Source organism: Panulirus ornatus, chromosome 18 (genome assembly GCF_036320965.1).
Source record: "Panulirus ornatus isolate Po-2019 chromosome 18, ASM3632096v1, whole genome shotgun sequence".
Classification (NCBI taxonomy): domain Eukaryota; kingdom Metazoa; phylum Arthropoda; class Malacostraca; order Decapoda; family Palinuridae; genus Panulirus; species Panulirus ornatus.
The window spans coordinates 42,133,074-42,152,296 of NC_092241.1; positions in this window are offsets into that span (position 1 = coordinate 42,133,074).

A 19,223-nucleotide genomic window follows, 5' to 3' on the forward strand; every position below is an offset into this window, starting at 1 on the left:
TCCTTTCCTGTAAACTGTCCCCCTCCTGTATCAGTAATCAGGATACAGGACTCAACCATAGAATTTCACAATGTTCGAATGACACGAGAGTCAGGAGTAAAGTCCAACCACAAGAAGTCTGCTTATGGATTCATAGTGGCTGAGGCCAATTGATGCAGTGGTCAGAGACATGGCAAATGGACATCAGTGTTGACAAAGCAGAGAAATTGATTTTGTTCAGTAGATATGAATGGACTTCCGTGGTGTAGCGGTTAGCGTTTCACTGGTCGCCCAGGGTCGAGCGGATAGGTTCGAATCCTAGTTACGGCAGTCGGTCCAAACTCAACCCAGCCGTTCATCCATCCCTAGGGGTTGGTCGATGAAACTGGTACCTGGCTCAGGCTAGGGTACATATTATCATTATTATTATTATCATTATTATCATTATTATTATCATTACTATCATTATCATCATTGTTATTATTATCATTATCATTATCAGCATTATTATTATCATTATCATTACTATTATTATTATCATTATTATTATTATTATTATTATTATTATTATTATTATTATTATTATTATCATTGTTGTTACTATTATTATTATGTTTATTATTATTATAATACTTAATCGCTGTTTCCCATGTCAGCGAGGTAGCGTCAGGAAACAGACAAAGAATAACCCATCCGTTCATATATATATATATATATATATCATCCCTGGGATAGGGGAGAAAGAATACTTCCCACGTATTCCCTGCGTGTCGTGGAAGGCGACTTAAAGGGGAGGGAGCGGGAGGGCTGGAAATCCTCCTCTCTTGTTTTTTTTTTTTTAATTTTCCAGAAGAAGGAACAGAGAAGGGGGCCAGGTGGGGATATTCCCTCAGAGGCCCAGTCCTCTGTTCTTAACGCTACCTTGCTAATGCGGGAAATGGCGAATAGTTTGAAAGATATATATATATATATACATATATATATATATATATATATATATATATATATATATATATATATATATATATATATATATATACGAATAAAGTGCATATGAACGCGCACCTTCATAGAACATACAAACCTCCAACAGCCAGGATCGAACCCGGGACCCCTGTGCAAGAGGCAGGCATGCTAATCATAGCCCAGCGGTTAGCATGCCTGCCTCTTGCACAGGGGTCCCTGGTTCGATCCTGGCTGTTGGAGGTTTGTATGATATATATATATATATATATATATATATATATATATATATATATATATATATATATATCATTTATTTATCTATACACATACATACATACACATGTACATATTCGTACTTGTTTGCCTTCATTCATTCTTGGCGCCACCCCGCCCCACAGGAAACCGCATGGCTACCCCCTACTTCAACGTAGTAGCGCCAGGAAAGCAGACAAAAAAGGCCACATTCATTCACTCTCAGTCTCTAGCTGTCATATGTAATGCACCGAAACCAGAGCTCCCTATCCACATCCAGGCTCCGCAGACCTTCCCTGGTTTACCCCAGACGTTTCACATGCTCTGGTTCAGGCTATTGACAGCACGTCGACCCCGTTATACCACAACGTTCCAATTCACTCTGTTCCTTGCACGCCTCTCACCCTCCTGCATGTTTAGGCCCCGATCGCTCAAAATCTTTTTCACTCCATTCTTCCACCTCCAATTTGGTCTCCCGCTTCTTCTTCTTCCACATATATCTGACACATACATCCGTTTTACCAATCTTTCCTCACTCATTCTTTCCATATGTTCATACCACTTCAACACACCCTCTTCTACCCTCTCAACCACACTCATTGTATTACCACACATAAGTCTTTCCCTTTCATAACTTACTTGATCAAACCACCTCACACCACATATTGTACTCAAACATTTCACTTCCATCACATCTATCCCTCTTCCGTACAACCCTATCTATAGCCCATGCTTCGCAACCAAATAACATTGCTGGAACCACTATTCCTTCCACACATTCTTCATCGTCCCCAGAACCTTCGCCCCCTCCCCCACCCAGTGACTCACTTCCGCTTACATGGTTTCAGTCGCTGCCAAGTAAACTCCTAGATATCTAAAACACTTCACTTCCTCCAACTTCACTTCCTCCAATTTTTCTCAATTCAAACTTACATCCCATTTAACTTGTCCCTCCACCATACTAAACCTAATAACTTTGCTTTTATTCACATTTACTCTCAACTTTCTCCTTTCACACTCTTTTCCAAGCTCAGTCACCAACCTCTGCAGTTTCTCACTCTAATCAGCCATTACAGTGAACAACCGTATCCATAAACAAATTAAACAATCATGGGGACATCACACACCCCTGACGTGGACCGACATTTACTGGGAACCAGTAATTCAGTCATACACATGCCTTACATCCTTGGTAAAAACTTTCCACTGCTTCTAGCAACTTACCTCCCACGCTATATACTGTTAAGACATTCCACAAAGCATCTCTTTCAACCCAAGCTTATGCCTTCTCCAGATCCATAAGTGCTTCATACAAATCCATCTGTTTTTTCAAGTTTTTCTCACACACACTCTTCATAGTAAACACCTGATGTACACATCCCTTACCACTTCTAAAACCACACTTTTCTTTCCCAGTCTGATGCTCTGTACATACCTTCACCCTCTCAATCAATAACCTCCCATACAGTTTCCCAGGAATACTCATCAGACGTATGCCTCTGTAATTTGAACACTCACCTTTATCCCCTTTTGTACAATGGCATTATGCATTCATTCCGCCAATCCTCAGACACTCCACCATTATCCATACATACATTGAATATCCTCACCAACCAGTCAACAATACAGTTACCCCCCTTTTTGATAAATTCCACTGCAGTACCATCCAAACCCGCCGCCTTGCCGGCTTTTATCTTCTGCAAAGCTTTCACTACCTCTTCTCTGTTTACTAAACCATTCTCCCTGACCCTCTCATTTTGCACAGCACCTCGAACAAAACACCCTATATCTTCCAGTCTATCATCAAACGCATTAAACAAACCTTCAAAATACTCACTCCGTCTCCTTCTCACTCTACCACTACTTCTTATTACATCCCCATTTAACCGATTTTCCCATTTGTTCTCTTGTCTTACGCACTTTATTTACCTCGTTCCAAATCATCTTTTTATTCTCCCTAAAATTTAATGATACTCTCTCGCCCCAACTCTCATTTGCCCTTTTTCACCTCTTGCACTTTTCTCTTGACCTCTCTCTTCTCTTTCACTAACAATCTTACTTCTTCATCCCACCACCCCAAACCCTTTCCATTCTGCCCACCTTCCACCTTTCTCATGCCACAGGCATCTTTTTCGCAAGCCATGGATTTGTATGTAGCATTTATGGATCTGGAGAGGGCATATAATAGAGTTGATAGAGGTGCTCTGTGGAAGGTATCAAAAGTATATGGTGTGGGAGGTAAGTTGCTAGAAGCAGTGAAAAGTTTTTATTGAGGATGTAAGGCACGTGTACGAGTAGGAAGAGATGAAAGTAATTGGTTCCCAGTGAATGTCGGTTTGCGGCAGGGGTGCGTGATGTCTCCATGGTTGTTTAATTTGTTTATGGATGGGGTTGTTAGGGAGGTGAATGCAAGAGTTTTGGAGAGAGAGAGAGAGAGAGAGAGAGAGAGAGAGAGAGAGAGAGAGAGAGAGAGAGAGAGAGAGAGAGAGAGAGGCAAGTATGCAGTCTGTTGTGCATGAGAGGGCTTGGAAAGTGAGTCAATTGTTGTCAGCTGATGATACAGCGCTTGTGGCTGATTCGGGTGAAAAACTGCAGAAGCTGGAGACTGAGTTTGGTAAAGTGTGTGAAAGAAGAAAGCTGAGAGTAAATGTGAATAAGAGCAAGGTTATTAGGTACTGTAGGGTTGAGGGACAAGTCAATCGGGAGGTAAGTTTGAATGGAGAAAAGCTAGAGGAAGTGAAGTATTTTAGATATCTGGGAGTGGATTTAACTGCGGTTGGAACCATGGAAGCGGAAGTGAGTCACAGGGTAGGGGAAGAGGGCGAAAGTTCTGGGAGCGTTGAAGAATGTGTGGAAGGCGAGAGCGTTATTTCGGAGAGCAAAAATGGATATGTTTGTTGGAATATTGGTTCCAACAACGTTATATGGTCGCGAAGCGTGGGCTATAGATAGGGTTGTGCGGAGGAGGGTGGATGTGTTGGAAATGAGACGTTTGAGGACAATATGTGGTGTGAGGTAGTTTTGATCGAGTAAGTAATGAAAGGGTAAGATGTGTGATGATATAAAGAGTGCGGTTGAGAGAGCAGAAGAGGGTGTTTTGAAATGGTTTGGTCACATGGAGAGAATGCGTGAAGAAAGATTGACCAAGAGGATATATGCGTCAGAGGTGGAGGGAACTAGGAGAAGTGGGAGACCAAATTGGAGGTGGAAAGATGGAGTGAAAAAGATTTTGAGCGATCGGGGCCTGAACATACAGGAGGGTGAAAGGCGTGCAAGGAATAGAGTGAATTGGAACGATGTTGTATACAGGGGTCGATGTACTGTAAGTGGATTGAACCAGGGCATGTGAAGCGTCTGGGGTAAACCATGGAAAGTTCTGTGGAGCCTGGATGTTGACAGATAGCTGTAGTTTCGATGCATTACACATGACAGCTAGAGACTGAGTATGAACGAAATGTGGTCTTTGTTGTATTTTCCTAGTGCGCGCGCGTGGTTGTTCGGGGTGCTATTCTTCGTGTGTGGCTGGATGGCGACGGTAATTGATAAGGGCAGCAAGTATGAATATGCACATGTGTATATATGTATATGTCTGTGTATGTATATGTATAGGTCTGTGTATGTATATGTATACGTTGAAATGTATAGGTATGTATAAATGTGTGTGTGGGTGTTTATGTATATATATGTGTATTTGGGTGGGTTGGGCCATTCTTTCATCTGTTTCCTTGCGCTACCTCGCTAACGCGGGAGACAGCGACTAAGTATGATAAACAATATATATATATATATATATATATATATATATATATATATATATATATATATATATATATATATATATATATATATATAGCAAAACAGCCACCACTTCAGCTGAGGACACAAGGAACAGTTGATCTGAGGAACATGGAAAGGTGGACCAGGACGGTAAAGTGACCCGTCCCTCTACCTGGACAAGGACGTCAGGTCAGATGCTGCTTTCTTAATTTTGCCACATTTCAACAGGGATTTCATTAAGATATTATCTAATTTATACATTCCTTCGTTTATGTTTATGGTGTTGTTAACCTTGATAAGAGAGGAGTCAAAAATTCGCCTTTCTATAAGTGATACTTAAGGGAATACCATTTTTGATTCCCCCAAGTTCACTGGATGCAAATAATCTTATGTATGTTTTAATATTGCGTTTGATTCCTTATATATATACCCATTTGGCCATTGTACATATTACAGACTTTACATGGATAGAGTAGACACCTGATATTTCATCAGTTGATGGTCTATTCTTTAAATTCTGTATTTCATTTTCATATTTGAGAAAAACATTGATGTTAAGGGATTTCAGAATACTAGTAAAAGGTTAAAGTTCCTTATAACAGGGTAGACCCAAAAGTTTTTTGGTCAAATTTGTCTTCCTTCACATCACAATAGCAGGTCTTCCTTGCTTATGATATGCATTTGTCAATAACCTTCTCAGGATAGCTAAGTTTTCTAGCATTATCATAAATATGATCAATTTCTTCCTTTATGAATTCAGGATCGCAAATTCTAAAGACCCAAAGAAACCTAACCGTAAAAGTGGAACTTCTGAGAGCGTCGTGATGGTTGGAAAAATTATGAATGTATGCATCAACTTGGGGAAGTTTTCCATAAACTTTGGACTTAAGACCCGTATCTGATCTTATCATTACGGTGTCTAGAAAGTGTAATGAATTACTAACTTCCTCTTCCATATTGAAATTTATAGAAGAACTAAGTTATTAAGTTTTCTTAAAAAAAGAAGATCCTAGGATCCTCACTGGGAGGCCATAGACATCCTAGGTATATCATCATCGACATGTCTGTGTCATGGTGTAGTGAAGGTACAGATTTGAGGAACGAGTCTGTGTCATGGTGTAGTGAAGGTACAGATTTGAGGAACGAGTCTGTGTCATGGTGTAGTGAAGGTACAGATTTGAGGAACGAGTCTGTGTCATGGTTTAGTGAAGGTACAGATTTGAGGAACGAGTCTGTGTCATGGTGTAGTGAAGGTGCAGATTTGAGGAACGAGCCTGTGTCATGGTGTAGTGAAGGTGCGGATTTGAGGAACGAGCCTGTGTCATGGTGTAGTGAAGGTGCAGATTTGAGGAACGAGTCTGTGTCATGGTGTAGTGAAGGTGCAGATTTGAGGAACGAGCCTGCGTCATGGTGTAGTGAAGGTGCAGATTTGAGGAACGCGCCTGTATCATGGTGTGGTGAAGGTGCAGATTTGAGGAACGCGCCTGTGTCATGGTGTGGTGAAGGTGCAGATTTGAGGAACGCGCCTATTCTCAAAGAATTCCATATATGAATTTGAAATAATTGGTGAGGCAATTCCTCATTGTACATCCAAATATTTGTTTGTAAGATTTTCCATTGATTATGAAAACATTGTCCATTATACAAAATTCTGTGTCTAAGAAATAGACTATAAATAATCAGAAGCTCTAATTGATATAGCTCACCCTCAATATAATTTAACCAATCATGTACTGGAACTTTTGTGAAAATAGAATTAAAATCGAAATTGAACAAGGATCATTATGGTCTTTAAGATGGGTTATCAAGTCCTCAGTGTTTTGTACATGCGATTTTCAAATGGTAACGACTGAAGGAGTTAATAATATGCTAAGCCGTTTAGGCATTTTATAATTAACTACACCAACAGAGCTAAGTACCTCGTTGTATGGGTTTTCACTAAGCCATACATGTACGGTAATCCAAGACTGACAGATGAGGATGATTTTCTGAGTTCAAGTTTGTTATTCAACCATAGTTTCATTGTTGGGTTGACATGTTTGCTGGTTGAGGCAGCGAGATCCATACGAGGTTCCGTATATGTGCTTTCACAACTCGTTAAGAATGTCAGTTTCTAATTGTAGGCATTTTTATCAAGAATAACAATAGAGTTAGATATGTCTGGTGTAGTAATATGTCCTTATTGTTTTTCAAGTTGTGAAGGGCAGACATGTTTCTCAGATCAACTGTTCTTTGTTTTTCTCAGCTTTGGTGGTGGCTGGTCTGGTATATATATTTTCCCGTTCATGTTGACTCACATGATATTCGAACCGCCTCCCTGGAGAGTTTCACTGCGTTATCTAACGGGAGAAATTCTTCCATTAACATCTTCCTGTAGAATTATTCATGGCGTTGTATCCTTTGCAGGCTGAATGGTAATCCTGCTCAGCCCTCTTCCTGCCAGCTTCCGTGCTTGATGGACTTATGGATGGGGATGTGGATTGTTTTCTCTCCTGTCTTCAATGCTGTTAAGATTAGAACCTCTGGGTACTCTTACTGTCCCCCCACAGCTGGGTACTCTTACTGTCCCCCCACGTCTGGGTACTGTTACTGTCCCCCCCCCCCCCACAGCTGGGTACTCTTACTGTCCCTCCACAGCTGGGTACTCTTACTGCCCCCCCCCCAGCTGGGTACTCATACTGTCCCCCCCACAGCTGTGTACTCTTAATGTCCCTCCACAGCTGGGTACTCTTACTGTCCTCCCACAGCTGGGTACTATTGCTGTCCCCCACAGCTGGGTGCTCTTGACTGTCCTCCCATAGCTGGGTAAGGTTGACTGTCCTCCCACAGCTGGGTACTCTTACTGTCCTCCCACAGCTGGGTACTCTTACTGTTCTCCTACAGCTGGGTACTGTTGACTGTCCTCCCACAGGTGGGTACTTTCATTGTCCATCCACAGCTGGGTACTATTACTGTCCTCCCACAGCTAGGTACTCAGACTGTCCTCCCACAGCTGGGTACTCTGACTGTCCTCCCGCAGCTGAGTACTCTGACTGTTCCCTCACAGCTGGGTACTCTTACTCTTACTTTCCTCCCACAGCTGGGTACTCTTACTGTCCCCCCACAGCTGGGTACTCGTACTGTCCTTCCACAGTTGCGTACACTTACTGTTCTCCTACAGCTGGGTACTGTTGACTGTCCTCCCACAGCTGGGTACTCTTACTGTTCATCCTCAGGTGGGTACTCTTACTGTCCACCCACAGCTAGGTACTCAGACTGTCCTCCCACAGCTGGGTATTCTGACTGTCCTCCCGCAACTGGGTATTCTGACTGTCCCCCCACAGCTGGGTACTCTTGCTGTCCTCCCACAGCTGGGTACTCTTACTCTTCCCCCACAGCTGGGTACTCTTACTGTCCCCCCCCACAGCTGGATACCCCTCACTGTCCTCCCACAGCTGGGCAAGAGACTCATACTGTCCCCCACAGCTGGATACTCTTACTGTCCTCCCACAGCTGGGTATTCTTAACTGTCCCCCCACAGCTGGATACTTTTACTGTCTCCCTACAACTGGGTACTGTTACTTTCATCCCACAGGTGGGTACTCTAACTGTCCTCCCACAGCTGGGTACTGTAACTGTCCCCCCTCAACTGGGTAGTCTTAATGTCCCCGACAGCTGGGTACTTTTACTGTCCTCTCACAGCTGGGTACTCTGACTGTCCTCCCACAGATAACCTTACCCCCTAGTCTACTCCCCTGTACTTCCTGTCCTGTCCCTCTCGCCGCCTACACCTCACCCTCCCACCAGCTCTGCCCCTCCCACTGTGTCCCACAGCCGACCCCATACTCCCGCAGCTCCCCCCTCCGACCCCGCCCTTATCAACGTTGAACGCTGACATTCAAAATAGATGGAAGATTTACGTCATCATCATCACCACGGAAGCCAACCACCACCAGTATATCTCCGGAGATCACTCACATACTCTAGATCAACTCCAAACTAATAGACCAATGCAGCAATGTCACTATTGCTTCTGCCAGAGTAATGTTAACCTGCACGAGGCCTTCCGTAACCAAGGACTTTGTGAAATATGCTTCGCGTGCAATGATTATTACCCTACAGAGATACAGCACCTGAAACATACCATGAGTCAGTGGTAGGCAGAAATGAGGGAGCAGTGTCAGCAAACAGACTCCCACCTCTCCTTACATTAATTACCTCATCAAGGGTGAAGCAGCTGAACTGATGAACAATTACTTTGCTACCGACCATAGTCCGCTCTTTGACACCACCTGTGGTCCATCTTACCTTCCAGCCCCAACAACGCCTCAATCAGTGCTTGAATTTGGTCACCAAATAGTTAAGCAGCCTTAGAGAATAGCCATCGCTACACTTATCATTAGCCTACCTACAAAACTCTGCAAAGTCTTCTCTTCGGAACTAGTGAGGCCCCTCCCTCTGCTCCGTCATGAACGCTTCTCTACAGCAGTTGTCTTGTTGACCTGGTGAAGATGACCAGTCTCTCATTCATGACCCATTGTCATCATCGTGATCCCCAACCGTCTCTTTAGGACTTGTTCAGACATTGCAAATACCATAGACCTTTGACAGTCACACTCCGCCTCGTTAGCTTCCTCGACTTTATAAGTCACAAGTTAGAGAACCTCGAGACCTCTCTGGCTCTAATTGAGGCTTTCTGTGTAGTCAACAACAATATAATCTTTAATAAAACCATCAACGCAGATGCGCGGGAAATTGTTTTCAACTCTCGGCTTGCAGTCTTCGGTGAGCGTCATCAGGCTGTAATTTCTGAGAGCTGACACCTCTACCTTCCGGCCGTGGCTATCTCTTCCTCATCACTGATACCTTGATGGACGCATCTGTTCGGTAAGCGTTGACAATTGCTTTCCTGAGTACAGCGCCCTTCAGAGCACCCTCAGAAGCCTCCAGGAGTGGAGCACCGCCAACCATGTCATCATGAAACAAATCAAGATGCAGCTTACGCGCATCAAGCTCGCTGTCAACGGCATCCCATCCCGTGTTATCTCACAATGCTTCAGGTCCTGCAGTCCACCAAGCTTCTCAATGTCGCTGTGATTTACAGGCAGGAACACATCAACATCATCATCAGAGCCTCCAGCTATCGTCTCTACTACATTCTTCTTCAACTCAGGACACTTGAACACCCGGCACCTAAACTCAGAAATATCAACACAACATTCCTTCTTCCCTTACTCACCTGTACCCCCGCCTGGTCTTCCTCCTCATCCACCACAACACAGGTACTACTGGTTCAGGCGTAGGGGAGCGCATGTAGTACTATCCTCTGTCCCTTTAATCCCAACTGTCAAAAGACACTGGCCCTCCCACTCTCCCTCACCATCACCTGAACCTCATTTAACGGTAGTGCACTACTCCCGCCACCTCCACCTCCCGTCGTTTGAGATCACTAGTACCCTGGTTGCAGTTAGACACCACAACCGCATCGAGCGCATATTGTCTCGTGTAGACTGCCTATGGAACTGCCCCACTGTGACTATTTTGAAACTCTTCAGTAATTAGTAGGTTATATATGAACCTCCGCCTTTGTGTATGTGTCAGGACTACATAATCGACATCCCCTTTATATGGCCTTCCTGTTCATTGTTCTATGTATTTTTCCTGTATATTTTCAGCCTCTGGCTAAAGTTAATTCAATACAACGTTATCCATTATCAATTATTATCATTATTATGCTGTCCCTCCCAGACCAGCCCCTCCCACCCTCTGGATTCCTCCTCCCTCCCCCGACTAGCCCCTCCCACCCTGGATACCCCCCCCCCCCCCCCGACTCCCGGACCGCCTCGTCTGCCCCGCCCACCTCCAACCCTCCCCATGACAATGTTCAGGGGAGAGAGAGAGAGGACGCTGGACAATTACAGGACCCAGGTAATGACATAGTCATGCTGTGCTGACCCCACTGCAGGAAAGACAGCTACCGCTGGGACACACCACATGCCTCGTCTCTCTCTTTTGTATACCACTGCTGTGTGTATCACGATATGTGTACCACTGCTGTGTGTACTACTCCTTTGTATACCACTACTGTGTGCACTACTGCTGTGTGTACCACTGCTGTGTGTACCACGATGTGTGTACCACTGCTGTGTGTACTACTCCTTTGTATACCACTACTATGTGCACTACTGCTGTGTGTACCTCTGTTGTGTGTACCACGATATGTGTACCACTGTTGTGTGTACTACTCCTACTGTGTGCACTACTGCAGTGTGTACCACTGCTGTCTTATAACCTTGTCTTGTGTAGTAACAGTTTTCTTGATGGTTAGACAATCTTGTCTTGGTAGTGTGATGGTTCTGTCGTAGTGGCGTGACGGTATTGTTTTGGTGGCGTGACTGTCTTGTTCTTCCGTCACTTCCCAGTGGTGGTCGGCCCTCCTTCCCTGGTACCTCAGGTGCTGCCTCCACCAGGCAGCAGGCGACGCCTCGGTGACCATGGCGGTAGTGGTGGTGGTGGTGGTGGTCGCAGCCCAGATGGCCAGACCAGGATCATGTCTCCAGGTTTCTCTTCATTGTCACATACGTGACAGTGACTAAGTTATAACGTAAACCTGTCAGTGAAATAACTAGAACAGATGGTAGAACGCAACAGCTGGTAAAAGATGACAAGTGTTATGATTTAGCTGAGATTAGATATAACACTGTCTTTATTCGAATTCATTACGGTGAAGTTACTCGTCTGAATGAACGGGCTAACCAAATCGTCAATGATGCAGAGATCCTTCAGAAAAGCATCGCCGTTCATCATCTAGTTATGATTACTGATACACAGAACTATAAGCAGGAGGAGAACTTGGTTAGCAGAGTCTACAAGGACCTGTTGTAGACACAGCTGTGCGTTCTGGTCTAGAACTTTTGTGGGATGTTATTACTGGGTGATGAACAGCAAGAACTTCCAGCCTCCATCATCATCGGCCAGGAGACTCACCCACCTCAGGATGACCCCAGACTCACCCTATCCCTAGGTTAACCCCCCAGACACCCACCCTAGGTTAACACCCCCGACTCATCCATCCAGGGCTTCCTCCCTCTGTTCCTCACGTCACCCAGTCGACCTGTCTCACCACCTCACGTTTCCAAGGCAGACGAGCTGTTTCGGCGGCCGGCAGGTTCCTTTCCGCCCTACTCTACCCAGTACCCACGCCAACTCACTTCCCACCCAACTTCCCCTCAGCACCCCACCACGTCCAGCCATGGTCCTCAAGCCGCCTAAGCACCTCAAGCTCTCCCCCGCCCACAAGGGCGTGGAGAGGGGAGAGGGAAGGGAGGCAGGAGGCCGGTGGTACACCTTCCCCTCACTCGACAGTCTGAATGTAAAGATAAAATTCTGGCCTTGATGGTCGGGCGTGTGTGTGTGGAGCTCATTGTTACACTGGACCTCACGGATGTGTGGCCAGAGGCTCTCACTTTATTGTCTTCTGGGCCGACGCCGCGCTCTTTGGCATACCAAAAGCTTTTTTCTTTTATCTCATCAGACGCCATCTTCCCTCCATCATGGAGCGGACCGTACATACTTAAACTGTCGAGCCTCAGGTTCCACTCGTCTCGTGGAAGGTTCTGTCTATGTGTCTTTCACGAAAGGACCTTCTTTACTGTATGAAGGTCTGCCATGCTTCAGTTACTGTCTGCTGCTGCCGCTAACGAGATTCTTTTTCTTCGTTGTGGACAAAACGTCTGGCTACGGACAGAGGTCCCCACCGACGCCAGGCCTTGAACAAAAAGATTGGGAGAATGAAGAAGGGTTGGAAAAAATTACATGCAGACAATAGACACGCCAACGATGAGGATAATAGATGTATGGTGTATGAAAGGAAAAGATAATAAGTCTCGTCTGGTTGCCTTTGTTTAAATGGGACACAAAATAAGACCCGTAATACTGAAACAGATGGTGGTGTAAGACGCTGGTGTCTGTCTGTAACCTGCTGCACCACGGGAGGGTACCTGCTGCACCACGGGAGGGTACCTGCTGCACCACGTGAGGGTACCTGCTGCACCACGGGAGGGTACCTGCTGCACCACGGGAGGGTACCTGCTGCACCACGGGAGGGTACCTGCTGCACCACGGGAGGGTACCTGCTGCACCACGTGAGGGTGTAAGATGGATCCTGGTGCATGGTCGGCTGGTGTCTACAGCCTACAGTCACGGAGGGTGCAAGATGGTTCCAGGCATCACGCCCACAGGAGGCAGACAAAGATTTTACCTTAATTTAGAAGGTTCAGCAGAGGAGGACAACAACGATAGTCCATATCTGAGAAAGCTAAGCCATAGTGGGAGGTTTAAAAGAGTGCATTTGCTCACCATGAAGATAGCTGAGTTACGGGTGGCTTGATCGGTTCCTTGAGTTATTTATGCAAGTTTGACGACGCGAACAGCAAACAGTTTTTGAGAGATGTAATGGTAGAAAATCCTCAGATCAAAGCAAGGAATTACGCAAGGGAGTTGCTATATAAAAGATAGATGCTGATATGAACTGTCCAGTATGAGGGATGTGGATGACTGATGAACTGAGTGATGACATTATAACGTCTGACAACACAGAAGAGTTAAACGAATTGTTGGACTGGAAGGAAAGTTTAGGAGGTGCATCCCCATCAGTGAAGAACTCCATCACGTACGATACAAAAAGGAAATTACACACACATACACACACACACACAATATATATATATATATATATATATATATATATATATATATATATATATATATATATATATATATATATATATATATATATATCTTTTCTTTCAGACTATTCGCCATTTCCCGCATTACCGTGGTAGCGTTAAGAACAGACGACTGGGCCTTTGAGGGAATATCCTCACCTGGCCCCCTTCTCTGTTCCTTCTTTTAGAAAATTAAAAAAAAAAAGAGAAGAGGGGAGGATTTCCAGCCCCCCGCTCCCCTCCCTTTTAGTAGCCTTCTACGACATGCAGGGAATATATATATATATATATATATATATATATATATATATATATATATATATATATATATATATTATATATATATATATATATATATATATATATATATATATATATATATATATATATATATATATATATTGGAAAGGATCACAATTTTGCGCGTGATCAAGATATTCCTATGAGTCCACGGGGAAAATGAAACACGAAAAGTTCCCAAGTGCACTTTCGTGTAATAATCACATCATCAGGGGAGACACAAGAGAGAAATATAACAGTCAGTTGATATACATCGAAGAGACGAAGCTAGGACGCCATTTGGTAAACATATGATGATGATTATTACACGAAATTGCACTTGGGAACTTTTCGTGTTTCATTTTCCCCGTGGACTCATAGGAATATATATATATATATATATATATATATATATATATATATATATATATATATATATATATATATATATATATATACGGCAAGTCTTGAAACTTATAAGTAATATTCTATCTTCAGTCAACTATTTGCGTCTACTCGTGAACTATATGTATGTTTATGTTTACATATGTCAGTTTGGTATATTTACACTCGTGAGAATTTTCTCATGATGTTTTCTGCTGGTATTTATAAGCACGTGTCTGGCGTCCTGCAGGTCCAGTGTGTGGAGCGAGGGTAATAAACACCACACTGACCATCATCCTTCCAGCCATCCCATTACATGACCTTGGGTTCGAACCCTCCTTCCCTCGTTGCATGACGGCTCACTACACCGGAGCGCCGGCCTTCCCCCCCCCCCCCTAACCACCCTCCTAATCCTCCCAATCTTTTCTTCTCCCTCTCCTTCCTGCTACTCCCCTCCTCCTGCTCCTTCCCCCTTGGCTACCTCCCCTCAGGTCCAGATGCCCCCTTCCCCTTACCTTCTCAGGTCTCTCCCATGGGAGCACCTCGCCAGGCCCAGCGGTCTGGCCCTCATTAGCCAAAATTTTGCCATGAACTTTTCGCGTGTGGGTCATGGCGGCCGCTGACAGTCATGTCCGGACAGACGTCATCACAATATCATCTCACTCTTTTCTTGTTGTAACGTCTTTGGTATATCATGATTTTATGTGTTATATTTTCTTAATGGAGACTCATTATATTTTAAATGTGATATATTCATGGCTGAAATTTTGTGTGATTGTGTGAGTGTGTGTGTGTGTGTGTGTGTGTGTGTGTGTTTATATTTCGGAACTGCGTATTTGTGCTGTAAGGAGAGAGAGTTCTACACTCGTGGGTCCCCATTTTCTGAACCTTTTCTACCACCATACAACCCTCTCGATTTCTTCATGTTGACCACATACACAGTTTCATCATTCACATCCTTCCATTCATCCACGACGCGTAGAATTACTTCTTTACGTCTTGTCTGACATGTTTCTTGCCTCATGTAATGTTGTGGTTAGTCTTGCCTCATGTCATGGTGTGGTTGGTCTTGCCTCATGTCATGTTGTGGTTGGTCTTGCCTCATGTCATGTTGTGGTTAGTCTTGCCTCATGTAATGTTGTTGTTGGTCTTGCCTCATGTAATGTTGTGGTTAGTCTTGCCTCATGTAATGTTGTGGTTGGTCTTGCCTCATGTCATGTTGTGGTTGGTCTTGCCTCATATCATGTTGTGGTTGGTCTTGCCTCATGTAATGTTGTTGTTGGTCTTGCCTCATGTCATGGTGTGGTTAGTCTTGCCTCATGTAATGTTGTGGTTGGTCTTGCCTCATGTCATGTTGTGGTTGGTCTTGCCTCATGTAATGTTGTGGTTAGTCTTGCCTCATGTAATGTTGTGGTTGGTCTTGCCTCATGTCATGTTGTGGTTGGTCTTGCCTCATGTCATGTTGTGGTTAGTCTTTCCTCATGTAATGTTGTGGTTGGTCTTGCCTCATGTAATGTTGTGGTTGATCTTGCCTCGTCATGTTGTGGTTGGTCTTGCCTCATGTCATGTTGTGGTTGGTCTTGCCTCATGTCATGTTGTGGTTAGTCTTGCCTCATGTAATGTTGTGGTTGGTCTTGCCTCATGTCATGTTCTGGTTGGTCTTGCCTCATGTAATGTTGTGGTTGGTCTTGCCTCATGTCATGTTGTGGTTGGTCTTGCCTCATGTCATGTTGTGGTTGGTCTTGCCTCATGTCATGTTGTGGTTGGTCTTGCGTCATGTCATTTTCTGGTTGGTCTTGCCTCATGTCATGTTGTGATTGGTCTTGCCTCATGCACTGTTGTGGTTGGTCTGGCCTTTTGTCATGTAGTGGTTGGTCTTGCCTCATGTCATGTTGTGGTTGGTCTTGCCTCACGTCATGTGGTGGTTCGTCTTACCTCATGTCATGTTGTGGTTGGTCTTGCCTCATGTCATGTTCTGGTTGGACTCGCCTCATGTCATGTTGTGGTTGGTCTTGCCTCATGTCATGTTGTGGTTGACCTTGCCTCATGTCATGTTGTGGTTGGTCTTGCCTCATGTCATGTTGTGGTTGGTCTAGCCACATTTCATGTTGTGGTTGGTCCTGCCTCATGTCATGTTGTGGTTGCTCTTGCCATCAGGTCATTGTTGGGTTGGGGTCTTGCCTCATGCACGTTGTGGTTGGTCTTGGCCTCATGTCACGTTGTGGTTGGTCTTGTGGGCCTCATGTCATGTTGTGGTTGGTCTTGCCTCATGTCATGTTGTGGTTGGTCTTGCCTCATGTCATGTTGTGGTTGGTCTTGCCTCATGTCATGTTCTGGTTGGTCTTGCCTCATGTCATATTCTGGTTGGTCTTGCCTCATGTCATGTTCTGGTTGGTCTTGGCTCATGTCATGTTGTGGTTGGTCTTGCCTCATGTCATGTTGTGGTTGGTCTTGCCTCATGTCATGTCCTGGCTGGTTTTGCCTCATGTCATGTTGCTGTTGGTCTTGCCTCATGTTATGTCGTGGTTGGTCTTGCCTCATGTCATGTGGTTGGTCTAGCCTCATGTCATGTTCTGGTTGGTCTTGCTTCATGTAATGTTGTGGTTGGTCTTGCCTCATGTCATGTTGTGGTTAGTCTTTCCTCATGTCATGTTGTGGTTGGTCTTGGCTCATTTCATGTTGTGGTTGGTCTTGCCTCATGTCATGTTGTGGTTGCTCTTGCCTCATGTCATGTTCTGGTTGGTCTTGCCTCATGTCATGTTGTGGTTGGTCTTGCCTCATGTCATGTTGTGGTTGGTCTTGCCTCATGTCATGTTGTGGCTGGTCTTGCCTCCTGTCATGTTCTGGTTGGTCTTGCCTAATGTCATGTTGTGGTTGCTCTAGCCTCATGTCATGTTGTGGTTGGTCTTGCCTCGTGTCATGTTGTGGTTGGTCTTGCCATATGTCATGTTGTGGTTGGTTTTGCCTCATGTCATGTTGTTGTTGGTCTTGCTTCATGTCATGTTCTGATTAGTCTTGCCTCATGTCATGTTGTGGTTGGTCTTGCCTCATGTTGTGGTTGGTCTTGCCTCATGTCATGTTGTGGTTGGTCTTGCCTCATGTTGTGGTTGGTCTTGCCTCATGTCATGTTGTGGTTGGTCTTGCCTCATGTCATGTTCTGGTTGGTCTTGCCTCATGTTATGTTTTGATTGGTCGTGCTTCATGTCATGTTGTGGTTGCTCTTGCCTCATGTCATGTTCTGGATGGTGTTTCCTCTTGTCATGTTGTGGTTGGTCTTGCCTCATGTCATGTTGTGTTTGCTCTTGCCTTATGTCTTGTTGTGGTTGGTCTAGCCTCATGTTGTGGTTGGTCTTGCCTCATGTCATGTTGTGGTTGGTCTTGCCTCATGTCATGTTGTGGTTGATCTTGCCTCATGTCATGTTCGGGTTGGTCTTGCTTCGTGTCATGTTGTGGTTGGTCTATCTTTGCATATATGGAAGAACTACTCACTGTTGACGTTATCAAACTGGGTTAGAATCTTAAAGGTTGATTCAAGTCAACATTTACTTTTCTTTCTTCCATGGTGGACAACTCTTAGGCCTCAAACCAGATTATGTAACATGGTTTCCTTAATTCTGGTTCCCTCTTTGTTGCCCTCCTTTAAATCTCTCTCTTAGTTCTCTGTGACCAAACTTGTGAAGCATATTCTAGTTTTGCCTTATTGTAGGATGTGAGCAACTTACTGAATTCTTTCTTATCCATGTGACTGAATGTTTCCAATATCTGCCAGGAGACGGTGTGTCTCCTTCACTAATCCTCTAAGGTGGGAATCTGCTCACAGGTGAGGAACACCAGCTCCCACGTCCCTCCCACACACACACACATTCCTGCAGCGCATACCTTGCTCTGTAGTACATATATCCACACATCCTTTCGCTGTGTTCCACCCTCCCTGCATTTGACTGGGTTGAATTGCAACAGCCATGCATTAATTGAGGTAATTAGTATGCCCAAGGGTAGATGGCACGCCCAAGGGTAATTATGGTGCTCAAGGGTATTCAACATGCCCAGAGGTTATTAGTGCACCCAGAAGTAATTACCTCGCTGAGGAAGTTACCACGCCCATTGGTCATAAGCACACCCAGAGATAAAGGCAGTTATAACGCTGTGAGTTAATTAGGGCTCCATAGGTATTTATTACAACCAAAGATGTTTAGTAATCATAGCGGTAATTGGCACTCCTTGGGATGATTAAAACATCGAGAGGTAATTAGCACGTCTGTTCTTAATTACTACTCCTATGAGTAGGTAGTATGCTTAGGATAATTCGAACGGCTGAGTGTAATTATCACGCCGAGGTTTGACTAGAATGCCCAGAGGTAATTAGTTCGCTGGGATGATTAGGACATCCATGGATGATTAGTACCCTGCTAGGGTTCATTCACATACACAGTGTACATTTGCTAATTGCCTCTCGGCATTTAGCACACTCATAAGTAATTAACACGCACAAGGGTATTAAGCATGAATTGGAGTAATCAGCACTCCCAAAGGCAATTACATCGTCCCAGGGATGAATATCCCGTCGAGTTGTAAGTAGCACACCCAGGAGTATAATGGCTGACCGAAATGTAATAGATACCCCATTCGTTCACACTCAGTCTCTAGCTGTAATGTATAATACACCGAAACCACAGCTCCCTTTCCACATCCAGGCCCCACAAAACGTTCCATGGTTTACCCCACACACTTCACATGTCGTAGTTCACTCCATTGACAGAATGTCGATCCCGGTATACCACATCGTTCCAATTCACTCTATTCCTTACACGCCTTTCACCCTCCTGCATGTTCAAGCCCACTTTTCCTCGTTCCCTCCACCTCTGACACATATATCCTCTT